Source organism: Camelus ferus, chromosome 14 (genome assembly GCF_009834535.1).
Source record: "Camelus ferus isolate YT-003-E chromosome 14, BCGSAC_Cfer_1.0, whole genome shotgun sequence".
Lineage (NCBI taxonomy): Eukaryota > Metazoa > Chordata > Mammalia > Artiodactyla > Camelidae > Camelus > Camelus ferus.
Window position 1 is genome coordinate 8,645,363 of NC_045709.1, and position 15,807 is coordinate 8,661,169.

The 15,807-nt window shown below is 35.8% G+C and overlaps 1 long non-coding RNA gene across 7 annotated transcripts in view; it reads right to left on the reverse strand.

Annotated features, from left to right (window-relative positions):
* The window catches only part of LOC106729532, a 59,257-nt gene that overhangs the window by 25,381 nt on the left and 18,069 nt on the right, over window positions 1–15,807 (reverse strand). For 6 of the 7 annotated variants that reach the window (XR_004325648.1, XR_004325649.1, XR_001365956.2 and 3 more), the window contains exons 3-4: window positions 9,778–9,934; window positions 3,113–3,218 (exon numbers count right to left, since the gene is read on the reverse strand). This is a non-coding gene — a long non-coding RNA (uncharacterized LOC106729532). Of the gene's footprint in view, window positions 1–47; window positions 2,333–3,112; window positions 3,219–9,777; window positions 9,935–15,807 lie in introns of those variants that run through there. The other variant, XR_004325645.1, reaches the window with a different exon arrangement.

Here is a 15,807-nt window from a genome sequence, read left to right on the forward strand (position 1 = left end):
TTACTGTTTTGCAGTCTTTTCCTCCATTTAATGTAAGCATTTTCCCATATCTTTGAAAATTCTACATTTATTGTAGATGTAGCATAGTTTTCTAATAAGTTCTCTCCTATTGGACATTTTGACAGTTTATAACATTTTTGCCATTAAAAATGCTGAGATGTATTCCTTTTAATAAGCTTTGTGCATATATACCCATGATTATTTCCATCTGTTCTTGCAATTATTTTTCCTCTTGCATTTACTCTTCAAAGAAATTATCCAAGTAAGTAGATGCAAATAGTTAGAAATCAAATAATATCAAAAGGAACTTTACTTTAAAAAAAAGTAAAAAGGCAGTCTCCTTCCCTATGCCCAGATCTGACTCTTTTAGCTGTTAATTCTGATACTTATCTCTATATTTCTTCTTCTCACACTTAATCTATTTAAATGTTTCTTTGTTTTCTTTCCCAATCCTTGCTTCATTAATAAGGACTTCCAGTACGATGTTGAGAAGCAGTGGTGAGAGGCAGAATCATTTTCTTGTACCTGATGTTAGTGGGAAAGCTTTGAGTTTCTCACCATGTGATGTTAGCTACAGGTTTTGTGTAGATAGTGTTTATCAAGTTCCCTTTATTCTGAGTTTATTGGGTTTTTTTCATGAATGGGTATTGGATTTTGTCAACAAAATCCATCTATCGATACGATGATGTGATTTTTCTCTTTTAGCCTGTTGATGTGATGGGTTACATTAACTGTTTTTCAAATGTGGAACCAGTCCTGAATACCTGGGATAAATCCCACTCGATTGTGGTATATATTTCTTTACGTACTTTTGGATTTGATGTACTAATATTTTGTTAGGGTTTTTTGCATCTATGTTCATGGGAAGTACTGGTCTGTAGTTTTCCTGTACTGTCTTTGGTTTTGGTATTAGGGTAATGCAGGCCTCGTAGAATGAGTTAGAAAGTAAGTATTGCCTCTGCCTCTGTCCTCTGAAAGAGATGGTAGACCTTTGATGTAGTCTTTCCTTTAAATACTTGGTAGAATTAACCAGTGAGCCTGTCTGGGCCTAATGCTTTGTGTTTTAGAAGGTTATTAATTATTGATTTTATTTCTTTAACAGATACAGGCTTATTCAAATCATCTTTTTCTTTAATGAGTTTTGACAGATTGTCCATTTCATCTAGATTATCAAATTTATGGGCATAGACTTGTTTAGAGTGTTCCTTTATTAACCTTTTAATTTCCATGGGCTCTGTAGTGATGTACCCTTTTTCATTGCTAACTTTACTAATTTGTTCCTTCTCTTTTTCTTAGCCTGTTAGGTAGTTATCAAGTTTACTGATCTTTTCAAAGAACCAGCTTTTGGTTTTCTTGGTTTTTTTTTTTACCCCATTGATTTTCTGTTTTAAATTTCATTGACTCTGCTCTGGTTCTTACTGTTTTTTTTTTTTTCTTTCCCTTACTTTGGGTTTAATTTGCACTTTTTCTAGTTTCCTAAGGTGGAAACTTAATTATTGCTTTTAGGTCTTTCTTCTTTCCTAATGCATGCATCCAGTGTATAATTTTCCTTCTAAGCACTACTTTTGCTGCATCACACAAATTTTGACAAGTTGTATTTCCATTTATTTCAAGCTATTTTTAAATTTCTCTTGATTTCTTCTTTGACCCATGTATTATTTAGAAGTGTGTTTACTCCAAAATATTTTGATATCTCTCAATTATCTTTCTGTCTTTGATTTCTAGTTTAATTCCATTGTGGTAGCTACTCCTGCTCTCTTTTGATTAATGTTACCATAATATATTTTTCTATCCATTTATTTTTAGTCTATGTGTCTTTAAAGTGGGTTTCTTATAGACAGCATTTAGTTAGATTGTGTTTTTTGATCCACTCTGACAATCTCTTGTCTTTTTTCTTTTCTTTTCTTTCTCTCTTTTTTTTTGGGGGGGGGGTTGTGGGGAGGAACATTGGAACTCCAACTGAGATTCTGGGCTGTATAACCTTTGAACTCCTGTGCCATGCCTGAGACTGCAGTCTTGGTGTGGCCATGGACTTGGAAAAACCAAGAGGCAAAAGATCTGAGTGAGCAGATGACAGCATCAGGCAGGCAGAGAGGACTGCTTGCTTTCCCGGAGGGTTGTGTGAGACTCAGCTGTACATGCTTCCCTGCCCTTGAGTACCGTGAGGCATTCCATCTTGTGTGTGTGTGTATTTACTCAAGATCCCTGTAATCCAGCTCCTTTCCAGCAACAGTCTATTCCAGAAGAACACATAAGTCAGAAGATTAAAATCTTTGCGAGTTGCTAGGACTCTGATCATGATCATTCATCTGGGACACAGTAGTAAGTCTCTCTGGCTCAAAAGATGGTAGAAAATGAAATAAAGTCAGTGTGAAAGTGTTTTGTACAGCTCTGTACAGTTGCTGGCAGTTAATGCTTTATGTGCACCCTATCACTGTATGTGTTAGCAAGTAAACACTGATCTTATTTTTCAACATAGTATTTAAAATTTCTGCTTTTCCTGTATCCATTTTAGGTTCTCCACACCTATGTTAGTAAGTGGAATGCAAACAAACAAAAAACCACAGTGTTCTAAATGGTATTTATGTCAAATAGCAGGAGTGGGAGTGCAGAATATAAAGAAACTCAAAGGCAGTTTAATAGTGCTAAAGAAAGGCAAATGGATTATTGGAAGGAAAAGGTTCGCTTTTCACACTCAATGTGGTTATGAGTTAATGCTGGCTGAATCTATAACATTCTGGTAAGTGCATATGTAATACTAGACTCCCCCCTCTTGCACCTAGCAAAGTTCGTTGCCCAGAATTATAGAAATCCTGTGTTGGACACCAATCCTTGCAGGTTTAACTCTATGATATTTTCCTAGATAAGGACTTCATGTATATTTGTTTATAAAAAGGACACCTCTTCATATCCACACAGCTACAGAACTATCAGTGTGTTGAAAGTCTCGTCCAAAGTCAACGTCTGCTTTCTTCTCTCTGTGTTCTTCTCCTTCATGTATTACATGAGGAAGAAGCCTGGTTTAGTCTCAGCTCTCACTATTCATGACTGTTAGGCTCATATCTTATTGAGAAAATAATAGTCACAATTTAAGATTTAAAAAAATACTTACTGTAGACATTATTCATTGTGGACTCAATTCTTCCAGCCTTTGACTGCAGATCAATCCTGAGCAACAGATGGGTGAGAGTGGGCTCCTGAGAGCTCACAGTCCATTCCTAAGTGGCATAAAGTAAGATAGTCATAGCTGTCTCTTGCTTGTATTTGTAAACAATTTATGGGATTTCTGTATTTGATTTTAAGCTTATATTTGTATTCACATTTTTACTGTGAAAGTCACATGCAGATGTTGATGGTAAAAAATGAATGCCCCCCTCTTTCTACCATCCTCCTCTCCAGTCCCATTCCCCAGAGGAGACCACCGTGAGCAGTTTAACATGTCATGCAATTTTTAGATGACCTTGTTCTTGCCCCAGTAAGATGATGAAACGCCTTCCTCTGGTCAGATGGTATGGTCTTAACCTGTCATGAACTGGGAGTGTGTTTGAGAAGCCAGAGCTGGAAACCCCATAATCTCCTCAGTCATCGAGTCCTCCACCTCCCAGCATTTCCTGGTCTTCTGCAATCATGGTTTAACTCATTTCACCACATCCACGTTTATCCCTGCCATCCATTGTTCAAACTGTGGCCACAACAAGTTTCAAAACACAAATCTGATGCTTGCTTTATAAAACACCCACTGCTCAAAACACTTGGAAGGCTTTCCCTTGCTCTTAGGATAAAGACCAAATTACTCAATGCTGCATATAATACAGTGCTTACCACCTCTGCAGCCTCTCCTCATCACACCCCCTCTGCGCCCTGCATCTGTCAACGAGCTGCCTTACAGTCTTCATTCTTCACCATGCCCTTCAGTTAGCTTCTAGTCTAGTTCAGATTTAAGCTCAGAATTTAGGTCCCTTTCTCAAGGGAAACCTTTCCGGAAGCATTAGGGAAGGTTCTGTTTCGCAGCTTTAAAGTATCACATATTTCTCCTTGTAGCACTGAATATGACGAAAATTTTACATTCTGTGTTTGATTAGTATATTCCCCCACTAAACTCCCCAATATCCTAATAGGGTGCCTGGCACATAGTTGGAGCTCTTCATTATTAGGTGAATTGATCATGCCCCCATTCCATCCTAGTCTTGCCCACTGTCACTTTACTCTGGACAATATAACATTTCCCTCCCTGTTGTCTCGTCTCTTTCTAAACCTATGCTGCTCTTCTCCTCCAGTCAATCCTTTGGATCTGATGAGTTGCCTTAAACATAAATCTGCATGTCTTTCTTTCATATATAGTTTACGATGGTGTTTTGCTTCACTTAGGAAAAAATCCAAACTCTCTCCAAGCCCTAAAATTCTACCTCTCTAGACTTCTCTTCACCACTTTCCTGTTTTTACCCTAACTGCTTCTCTCTGTTCTGGACTTCTTGGCCCTGCCTGGAACAGTTTTCTCTCTCCCTGCACTCCTGCCTCCCCTGCAAACGAAACATTTAGTTAAGTCCTACTTATCCTTCAGATTAAAAGTTTCCTCAGAGAGGCCACTGTAGCTCTTTTTCTTATAACTTCCATGTTATGTTGTTATCTGTTTCTCCAAAACCTTCCACCAGACTATCAGCAGAATTTAGTCACCACTGTGTCCTTTCTGCTTGCCATGTGATAGGTCTTAACAGTGAAAGAAGGAATTAACTTCTTGGTCAGCTGTAGCTAGAAAAAAAAAGTTCAATGTGAACTTTGTTAAAACCGAAGTGTTTTTGGCAGACAAACTTCATCATTTGAATAGATAATTCAATTAATATTTATTGAATGAATGAGCTGCATTTTGTGGCTCAACTCCCTCAGCTGGTGAGGGTTTTACCGGGAGGCTATTTCATCCTGGCAGGCTCATTGAACAAAGATACAGCCTTGTCCTGAGTAAAATGTTTTGTGAGCGCCGTATTAAAGTTTTTGTGTGACAGAAGTGGATGTATATCCCCATATGTTTTGAACCACGATTATGTCTTTCTCCATGCCATGTGATTCCATTGAATTTGGGACCTGATGCTCTTCCACATTCAAAAGGATACCAACCTCTTTTTAAAGTCCCAGTGATCGCCAAAAGGGGATGGTGCTAAGTTTAAAAATGTAGAGGGACTGTTTGGTTGTCACAAGGACTGAGGACGCTATTTGTATTTCGTGATGGAGCCAAGGATGCTAAATGTCTTAAAAGCTGGGAGTCCTGCACAACAAAGTACTGCCTTGCCTAATTTGTCAATTACACCCCTGCTGGGAAGCATGGAAGGAGACGCAGAAGAGTTTCCTGAATGCCAGAGATAAAGGCATCCATTAAGACTGGATAAGTAGACCCAAGAATGGTCTTCCATTTGGGCATGAATATGGCAGTTTCTTAGAACATTTCTTATAACAAAACATACAATTAACCAAACACAAGTTTAGTAGCTGAACCCCACATATCTAGTTTTAACCAACTCTGGAGAACATTACACTTTAGTTAACCTTTAATTATCTGAAATCCAACTATTGTCACAAACCCAGCCAAGGCATCCAGGAAGGTGAGATTATGAAATGTGAGAATCCTCCTTCTGTGGAATGAGTCTCTAGATTCTATTCCTGCAGCTAGTTGGCACTCTAGAAAGCTACCCTACCTTGAATGCCTCCTTCAGCTCCCCATAGAAATGCCTTCATAGAAACATAACTTAATATCCTCTTGACTTTTGTTGAGGATTACTAGAAATCAAAATGAGCCAAAAATGTTTCAACTTTATACAGGTTTTGTTGAAAATAAAAATATTATAATATATAGTGCTTCTTACCTAAATATCATTAAATGTCATGTTAGGAAAATTTTTTTTCTCTTCTCATACCTGCTGATATTAGATAACAGCTAGATAATTTATTTGGTTCCCTTTTGCCTTGATTGCTGGGTAACAGAGCTCCCAGTTTGTGCTCAGTTTTTTAGCCTAGGTTTTTCTGTAGTACATAACCCTTTGGCTCATGTTTTATTGTGTATTTTAGACAGAATTTACATGCAATAAAATGCACATAAGTGTTTGATACAACGAATTTTGACAATTTTATATGTCTGGGTTAGCAATCATCAGATCAACTTTATTACCCCAGAAGTTCCCTTGTACCGCTTTCCAGAATTTCCTCCATCTGCTGCAACTGCTTTCTGGTTTCTGACCATAGATTAGTTTTTGGCTATTTTTGAACTTTACTTGAATGGAGTTATAGAGTATGTCATCTTTTAGTCTGGCTTTTTTCACTTAACATAATGTTTTTGACTTCCACGTTGTTGCATGAATCAGTATTTGTTTCTTTTTAATTGCTGAGTAGTACTTTACTTTTTAGTATACTACACATTGTTTATCATTTCTCCTGCATATGGATATTTTAGTTGTTTCCAATATTTGGCTATTATGGATGAAGTTGCTGTGAACATTTGTGTACAATTCTTTGTGGACAGCTCGTGTTTTGAAATCTTTGTTTAATGATTTGCTTGTGAAAGCATCTTTGTTGTAAACCTCACATTTGTCTGGGGGAGGGTGGGTAAAGTATAAATAGTAAATACACAAAAATCTGGCAGTCCAAGTATGATTAGATTTACAGTCATAACTTAAACACTAAAAACAACTTATAACTTTTAGTTTCCCATTGTTTTCAAATTGAAGGCCAAGCCAAATATATAACTTAACCCTTCAAATAAACTTCTGCAATTTGGATAACTTCTTATTTAAATTCCCCCTAAGGTTGCTACCTTTTCACTTCCTCATTTTCCTTGTCCAGTAGGCATACCAGGCTTAATATAGTCAAGGCCAAACTTAAATTTTCTCCCCAAAACCTAACCCTCCTACATTCTCATCTCAACTATTCTTTCCCAGTTGCTGAGGCTAAAAATATGGCATCATCCTTGATTCCTTTTTCACAAACCTTACATCTAATCTATTAGCAAATCTAGTGCTCTCCACCTTCAAATGCAGATAATCAGGAATCCAGCCATTTATCACTCTCTCTACTGCTAATGTCCTAGTCAAAGCCACTATCATCTCTTGCTTGGATTAGTGTAGTAGCCTCCTGGCTGGTCTTCCTGCTTCTGTCTTGGTTCCTAGAGCCGCTCAACAGAGCTGCTACAGTGTCCTTTCTCAATCTCAGTTACATCAGTCACTCCTCTGCTTCAATCCCAACATTTTCATTCAGAATAAGAGCCAGAGTTCTCACGGTGGTCTACAAGGCCATGGGTAATCTGGCCTCCCAGGACCTCTCCCTACATCATCTTCCTCTCCCCCTTTTCACTCCTTTCCAGTCACATGGCTGCCTCACTTTCCTTTGAACTCCTACCAAGAGCAGTCCTGCCTCAGAATGTCTGTACTTGCTGTTTCTGGACCAGGGCTTCCACTCCTCCCACTTCCAGCCCCTCCATGTTTCCCAGAGTTCACTGCCTTACTTCATTCATGTTTCTACTCAGTCACTTCGTTAGATAGGTCTTGTCTGATCACCTTTTCTAAAGTGAACCCCCTTTCACCCCAACACCAGCAATGTCTATTTGTATTGTATTCTTCCTTAGCCCAACCCAGGCCAGACCATGAAGACAGCTTCAAGTTCGAGGATGGGCCAAAATGATGACAAGAACTTGACTCAAGATTCCTGAAACAGCTACTAAACAACGCAAAGCGTCAACAATAAGGAAGTGACTGAGGACACTTTCCTGCAGCATCCCTTGCTTTCTCATGGAGCCTCCTCTGGCATTTGGTGTTCTCCGCAGCCCACATGGTAGAGGAGCACAGAACTGCGGGCTTTGCCTCACCCACCCATCCCCCCAGCCATTCAACAACCAGAAACAACCTGTACTATCTTATCATTCTGCTGTGCACCGAGTTGTTCCTGGGTGTCCTTGTGACTTTACCTATCCCCCCTTATCTGTGCCTGCACTCCAGTAGGGTCTAAGAGTTTTCCAGACTGTCTCTTAGGGGCCTTCCTGGCCATGACCTATCACAATGCCTTACTTTCTCTACGATTCCTATCATCACCTGACCTATTATATGTTTATTCTTCCGCCTATTTGTAGTAACATGGAAGTTCCCTGAGAAGAGAGACAACTCTTTTTGTTCATGCTGTAGCCCCTCCCCAGTACCTAGAATAGCACCTGGCATGTAGTAAATACTCACTCAATAAATATTTATGGAATTAACTTAGTTCAATGTATTTAACAGGGTTCTATGTAGTCTCCAAAAAAAATTGGCATCATTGTATAGACTTCAGTGGCTGCTAACGTCAAACCAAACCAAACCTCTCTTTTTGCTTTTTTCTTTCCTTTGAGTTTCAGAATGTTATTTAGGGGTTGGAATGGCCACAGGAATGCAAGTTGCATACACCTCAGATTTGGTACTGGGTTTGCTACCATGTTAGGAAAGTGAGCTGGGCACTGTGTCTTTAGTAGCCAGAGTCGAAGAAAATTTATTTTCTTATTTAATGTCTAAAGTTCAAATTACTTCTGATCTAGAGATCCCTTGGATGTGATAATGTTGAATCACATTGGAGAATAAAAGCTGGAAGAGAGTGTATTGAAATTCAGACTTATTCACAAGTAAAAGGCCTCTTGGAAACAACATTCTGAGAAAGGTCCTGCTTGTTCAAAAAGCTGCATGTTTTGGGGACTAAAGGGGTGTGACTGAAGAAGACTCAAATACAAATTGTAGCTTCCCATTGATTCATGCCAATAAATACTTTTATCAAGGGTCTAGTATATCAGATGTTTACTTCAAATATGTAATCCTAATTGTAACCTATTTTTTTTTAAGTCAACATTGTCTCTATAGTAAAATATTTTCTACTAGATTACCCAGAAAATCCATCTCCCTGGGGGTCAATAAGTAACATTCAGTGAGCACCCATGTGTGCAGGTTACAGCACTAAACTCTGACCTAAAGGAATCTGCAGTTTCTATCTGCCTGGGGGTATTGGTTGAAAAGAGAATAATAAGCTTGCTTCTCTTTCTCTAGAAGTCTTATTGCTTCCAGTGGAAGAAAAGACGTTGACTAATAAAACTGTTTTTATAGCTCTCTTTTTGTAATATGGAAACAACTAAAATTTGTATTGCAGATTCTGATAGGATAGTTCATATTGAGGTGGAGTATTTTAAAGCAATTCTCAAACATCATATCATTTTGTCCATAAATAATATATCTCTTTTCTTTTTAAAGCAAAAACCACAATACTGTTATCCCCATTCTCAATAAAATTAACATTAATTCTTTTAGCATCTAACATACATCTAAATCTATGTTCAGATTTTCTCAGTTAAAAATGGCTTTTTGATATTGGTTTGTTTTTTTGGGGGGGAGATAGGTAATTATGTTTGCATATTTAGTTTTGGAGGGGGTACTGGGGGTTGAACCCAGGACCTTGTGTGTGCTAAGCATGTTCTCTACCACTTGAACTACACCTTCCCCCTGATAGTTGGTTTGTTTGAACTGGGATTCAAGCAAGGTCTACAGTTTGCACTTGATTGCTATATCCTTAAATCTATTTTAATCTATGAATTCATCTCTTCTTTACCCTCCAGTCAGTTATTGATTGAAAAGTTAGGTTATGTGTCCTGTAATATTTCCCACATTGTGGATTTTTCTGATTGAGTTTTCACAGAGTTATTTAAAATATTCCTGTATCTCCTGTTTTGTTTTGTTTTGTTTTGTAAACTGATAGCTTTGGAGGAGGAATTCAATTCAGGTTACTTACCTATTTACAATTATTTTGGCAAACACACTCCATTGGCTGTGCTGTAATCTTCCTATTGCATCACATTAATAGGCAGTGATGGTCAGCTTGATTGATGGGTTCAGGCAGGTTTCTATAATTTTATTTAAAATTCTTAATTATGAATATAATATATTCACTGTGGAAAAATTAGAAAATACAGATAGCGATAAATAAGAAAATAAAAAGCAAGTGTATTCCCACAATCCAAAGAAGACTACCATTTACATTTGGTATATGTCTTAACAGGTTTTTTCTGTGTTAGTTGATTAGTATTGAAACTTTCTCCTGTCTCTCCCTTATTAGACTTATGCTGCTTTTTAAAATATCATCCAATAAATCTTTTCAGTTAATGACTATTTGGGGGTGCTTATTATTATTATTATTGTTGTTGTTGTTGTTGTTGTTGTTATTATTATTTTATTATTAATTATGTATGATACCAGAAAGACGAAAGGAGGCAGGAAGGGTGCAGTTTGAGCACCTGCTATGTAGCAGTGCTTTTACCTTCCTTTTTACTTATCTTCACACTGACCTTGTCAGAGAAGCATCATATTCCCATTTTATAAAAGAGGAAATTGAGACTCAGACTTGTTGGAGTCTTTAACTCTGAGTCCAGAGTCTTGAAATCTTCTGATTCAAATCCAAAGTCCTAACATTCATTTCCTTCCTGAATTTTGTGACACTCATATCATATAGGACCATTATATCCAGTTAGGTAAAAATGTACTTGATGGGCATGAAAAAACGTATCAGTTGCTTACAATGCTTGAGAGATTTTATTTGATCTTTAGCAAGGCAAACTTATTTAGGCATGTAAAAACAAAGTAAAGAAAGTTCTCCATTTTTCCCAAAGTTTTGCATGTTTTCTATGTTCTACTTCATCTTTACTGTTTATATCTTTTCTTGTGGTAGTGATAGTTAAGAGTCTTTAACCGAAAGTAGGTAAAAGAATGGAAAAGAGGATAAAAATCCATAATGGAGGAGGTTGGGTTTGCAGTTATCTATAAATCCTGAGTCATATCAATTCTTAGAGTTAATTCAAAGGAGCATAGAATTTTAGAACTGGAAGGTATCTTAAAGATCATCTTCTGGAACATTCTTAATATATATCAAAAAGTCTAAAGCCCCAGTGAGTTCAGTGACTTTTCTCAGGTCACTCAACTGCTGTGATATCAAGGCATGATTTAAACTCAACATCTTTGACCTCCAGTTTTGTATCGCCATTGTGTGAGTATAATCCATTTTGAGAATTTTCCCTCTATGAACAGAAGGAAATGCTTAAACAATCTTGTTACACTTAGGGTGAGCATTGGTTTTACCAGATTCAGAAGCATGTCCTACAGTCATAAAACATGTGCCAAGAATGGTTTCCTACTATTGTGAAAGCTGAGGGCCAGGATACAAAGAGGAACTTCAGACAGGGAGAGAAAACACATTTTAAATAAGGCTATGATTATAATTTTTTCTAGTTTCTTTAATTCTGTGCAGGAAAAGTTTAAATAAATGTGCCTCTTGGAACCATTTTAATTCCAAAATAAAAGTAGAAGGATATAAGCTTGTTTGTAATGTTACATATCACACTTCTTAAAATAGAAATATTTGAATATAGGAAAGTACAAAAATGTAAAACTCATTAGGTAAAATTTAAGCAAAATCTTTTATTTATGCTATAATTTAAAATGAAAACATAAAATTTAAAAATAAATGGCAGGAAACAACTCATTGTTCACTCAGTAACAAGCTCATGGGGCAATGATTTGAAGCAGCTAGATGATGTGTTTAGTATCCAGTTTCCTACCATTTTGTATAAACAGTGCCTCTCTGTTTCCTTCATGGATAAATTTAACCTAAAAATCAGTCTCAGTGTCTCCAGTGCTGTCCTGTTTGTAAGGCAATAATCAGTCCACAGGTTTTTGACACTTCGTGGCTTACAGGATATCCTTCAGCAGACAGACCTGCATTACTTACCCAATTTCTAATGATATTTCTGGACTGCGAACAGGGACTGATGGTGCCATGTGGCATATGGCTATTTATTCTGGCTTCTAAGCAATTGGAATGCAGGGAACTATTTAGTTCCATGGTATTTGACAGAAGGGAACAGATTTGCTAGACGAGGATGAAAATAAGCATGTCATTGTAGGCTGAGAATAAATTGGCATAAATGTAGTATCCATCCTATACTCATATCCAGTAGTAAAGAACAATATCAGATACCACCAATGTTCACACCAAAGAAGTATTTTAAAAAAATACATAATTGGGGAGAAGAAACTCTGATGTACCCATCAACTAACTAACAATTATCATCTCATAGCTGATCTAATTTGCCCCCATCTACTCCCCTGCCCTGACTATATTAAAGCAAATTCCAGAATCAAATTATTATTATTTTTTAACATTATTTTATTGAGTAATAGTCATTTTACAATGTTGTGTCAAATTCTAGTGTAGGGCACAATTTTTCAGTTATATATGAACATATAGATATTCATTGTCACATTTTTTTTTTGCTATGAGCTACCACAAGATCTTGTTTATATTTCCCTGTGCTATACAGTATACTCTTGCCTATCTATTCTGCATTTTAAAATCCCAGTCTGTCCCTTCCCACCCCCGCCCCCTTGGCAACCACAAGTTTGTACTCTAGCAGATATCAAATTATTTTACCCACAAATATTTTAGTATTTATCTCTACAAGACAGGGACTCTCTTTCTTTTTAGCAGCCATAATACTATATCACACCTAAAAACTGGACAATAAAAATTTAATTCATTAAACATAGTTACCATTGAAATTTCCTTTTTCTTTTAAGTCTGTATGATGAATCAGTATCCAAGTAAGATTCATATATTTTAATTGGTTGTTTCTTAAATCTTTTTTTAAATTAAAATTTAAAAAAAATTTTTAATTGTAGTAAAATATACATAACATAAAATTTATCATCTTAACCACTTTTAAGTGTACAGTTCTGTAGTGTTAATTAAGTACATTCACATTGTTGTGTAACCATCACTACCATCCATCTTCAGAACTCTTTTCATTTTGCAGAACTAAAACTCTATGTCCATTAAATAATCACTCTCCATTCCTCCATTCCCCAGCCCCTTGGCAACCACCATTCTACTTTCTGTCTCTATGGATCTGACTACTTTAGGTACCTCATATAAGTTCAATCATACAGTATTTGTCTTTCAGTAACTGGCTTATTGCACTTAGCACAATGTTCTCGAGGTTCATTCATGTTGTAGTAATGTCAGAATTTCATTCCTTTTTAAGGCTGAATACTATTCTATTGTATGTATATACCATATATCATTTATTTATTCATCTGTTGATGAACACTTGGGTTGCTTCCACCACTTAGCTATTGTGAATAATGCTTCTACGAACATGGGTGTACAAATATCTTTGAAACCCCGCTTTAAATTCTTTTGGATATATACCCAGAAGTGGAATTGCTGGATTTCTAATTTTTATGTTTTTTAGTTTTTTTAAATAGTAGCCATCCTAATAGGTGTGAAGTGGTATCCCATTGAGGTTTTGATTTGCATTTCCATAGTGGCTAATGATGAGCATATTTTCATTGGCTTATTGGCCATTTGTTTATCTTCTTTGGAGAAATGTCTTTTCAAGTCCTTTGTCCATTTTTTAATCAGTTTGTTTTTCACTGTTAATTTGTAGGAGTTCTTTATATATTCTGATATTACCCTTTATTAGATAAATGATTTGCAACTATTTTCTCCCATTCCATAAATTAACATTTCAATCCAATTTCGTCTTCAGTAATGTTTTAAATTTTGATGTAGTCCAACTTGCCTACTTTTACTCTTGTTGCTTGTGCTTTTTATGTCATATGAAACAAACCATTGCCATATCCAATGTCATGACAATTTATAGTTTTAGCTTATATTTAGGACTTTGATACACTTTTAGTTAATTTTTGTATTTGGTGTAAAGTAAGAGTCTTAAATCTCTTTTAATCTATAGATCTCTCACTTTCTTCTTTTCTCTCCCTTGCCCACTGCTCTCATTTCCCCCCTGCAATTTATTTGTTCAAGAAACTGGGTTGTTTGTCCTTCAAAACATTGTTGATCACATCCTTGTGGTTTCATTTAACAGGTTCCCCTGTTTCTCTTCACTGCATTTCTTATAAGCTGGTAGCTGGCTCTAAAGGTGTGATTAAATTCTAGCTCAATTTTTTTTTTGGCAAGAATACTTCATAGGTAATATAAGCACATCAGGAGGCATGTAATATCTGGTTATCTTTTTCGTTGTGATGTTAACCATGGAACAATAATTACTAGGATCTATTCACTCCTAAGGGTTACAAAGAAGTGATATTTTAATTCTCTCATTCCCTTTTCACTTATTTCCTGGAAAAAACCTGAATAGAGAAACTCCCCATCAACTAATTAATTATCTTAGGGTTCATATAAGAAATGGGATAAATATTTCTTTCCCCTAACAATTTTCAAAATAATGAATTGCTTCCTTAGAGACTCCAATAGTGACAAATGTTTTCTTTTTTGTTTTATTATAAACACAACATGAACTCATGAAAATATGTATGATGTAACTTAATTCATTTCATTTTAGTTATTAGTCTTATTTGTGCTCAAGTTGTCCCATCTTTTTCAGTAGGAGCCTCTTCATTTTGACTCTTGATTCCTTTTGAAATAATCATATTAATCTTTGATAGCTTTCTTGCTTTCTGTAATGGTAAGCTGTTCCAGGCTTGTTTTTAACATTTTTTTCCTCCAGATCAAGAATCAGCCAATTTCTGAGGAGCTGATTCATGTTACTGAGAAATTTAGAGAAGAAAACTTGGAGTATAAAATGTGCTCATTGCCACTGAATTGGCCTTTATTACTAGACCTTTTCAAATGAACTGATCATTTACATGTGAGTGTTTATATATATAACATAAAATACAATATATTACATATATATAATATAAAAGATGATAAAACATTAATTCATCCTGATACTGCCAGTATAGGAATTTTACATAACTGATTTTACATCTGTGGTTCTTTCTCTCATTCTTTACTTTATTCTCATAACATATACACATAAGCCGCAACGTCACAATAGCAACACTATACCATCAATAATATTATTTAAAACAGTTTATAAAACATTTTCTTAGTTTCCTTGTCCTTAAAGATATATACCACTAAGAGTGTACAAATAGATTGCTATACTTATCTAACTTTTAAATAAGAGCTTTGTTGAGATATAATTCATATATCATACATTTCACATAATTCAACTGTAAAATTCAGTGTTTTTTAAATATATATTCTTATTGAAATATAATCAATTTACAATGTGTCAGTTTCTGGTGTACAGCACAATGCTTCAGTCATATAGGAACATACATATATTCGTCTTCATATTCTCTTTAACCGTAAGTTACAAGATATTGAATATAGTTCAAAATTCAGTGAGTTTTAGCATACACACAGAGTTGTGCAACCACTGCCACAATTAATTACAGAACATTTTCATTATGCCAAAAAGAAACCCTGTACACATTAGTAGTCAGAACTCTTTCTCCCCAGCTGCCCTTCCAGCCCTAGACAAATACTAATCTACTTTCCATCTCTGTGGATTTGTCTAATCTGGATATTTACACCAAGTTACACCAATGGAATTATATGTGATGTTTTGTGTCTGGCTTCTTTCACTCAGCATAATGTTTTTCAAAGTTCATCCATGTTATTGTATATATTAGTACTTCATTCCTTTTTATTACTAAATAATATTTCATTGAATTGTTATACTGGATTTTATCTGCCATTCATCAGTTGATGGACATGTGGATTGTTTCCACTTTTGCCTATTATGATTAATGCTTCTATGAACATTTGTGTACAAGTTTTTGCATGAACATATGTTTTTGTTTCCCTTGAGTGTCTACCTAGAAGTGGAATTGCTGGGCCATAGAGTAACTCTGTGTTTAACTTTTAAGGAAATGTCAGACTGTTTTCTAAAGTGGCTGG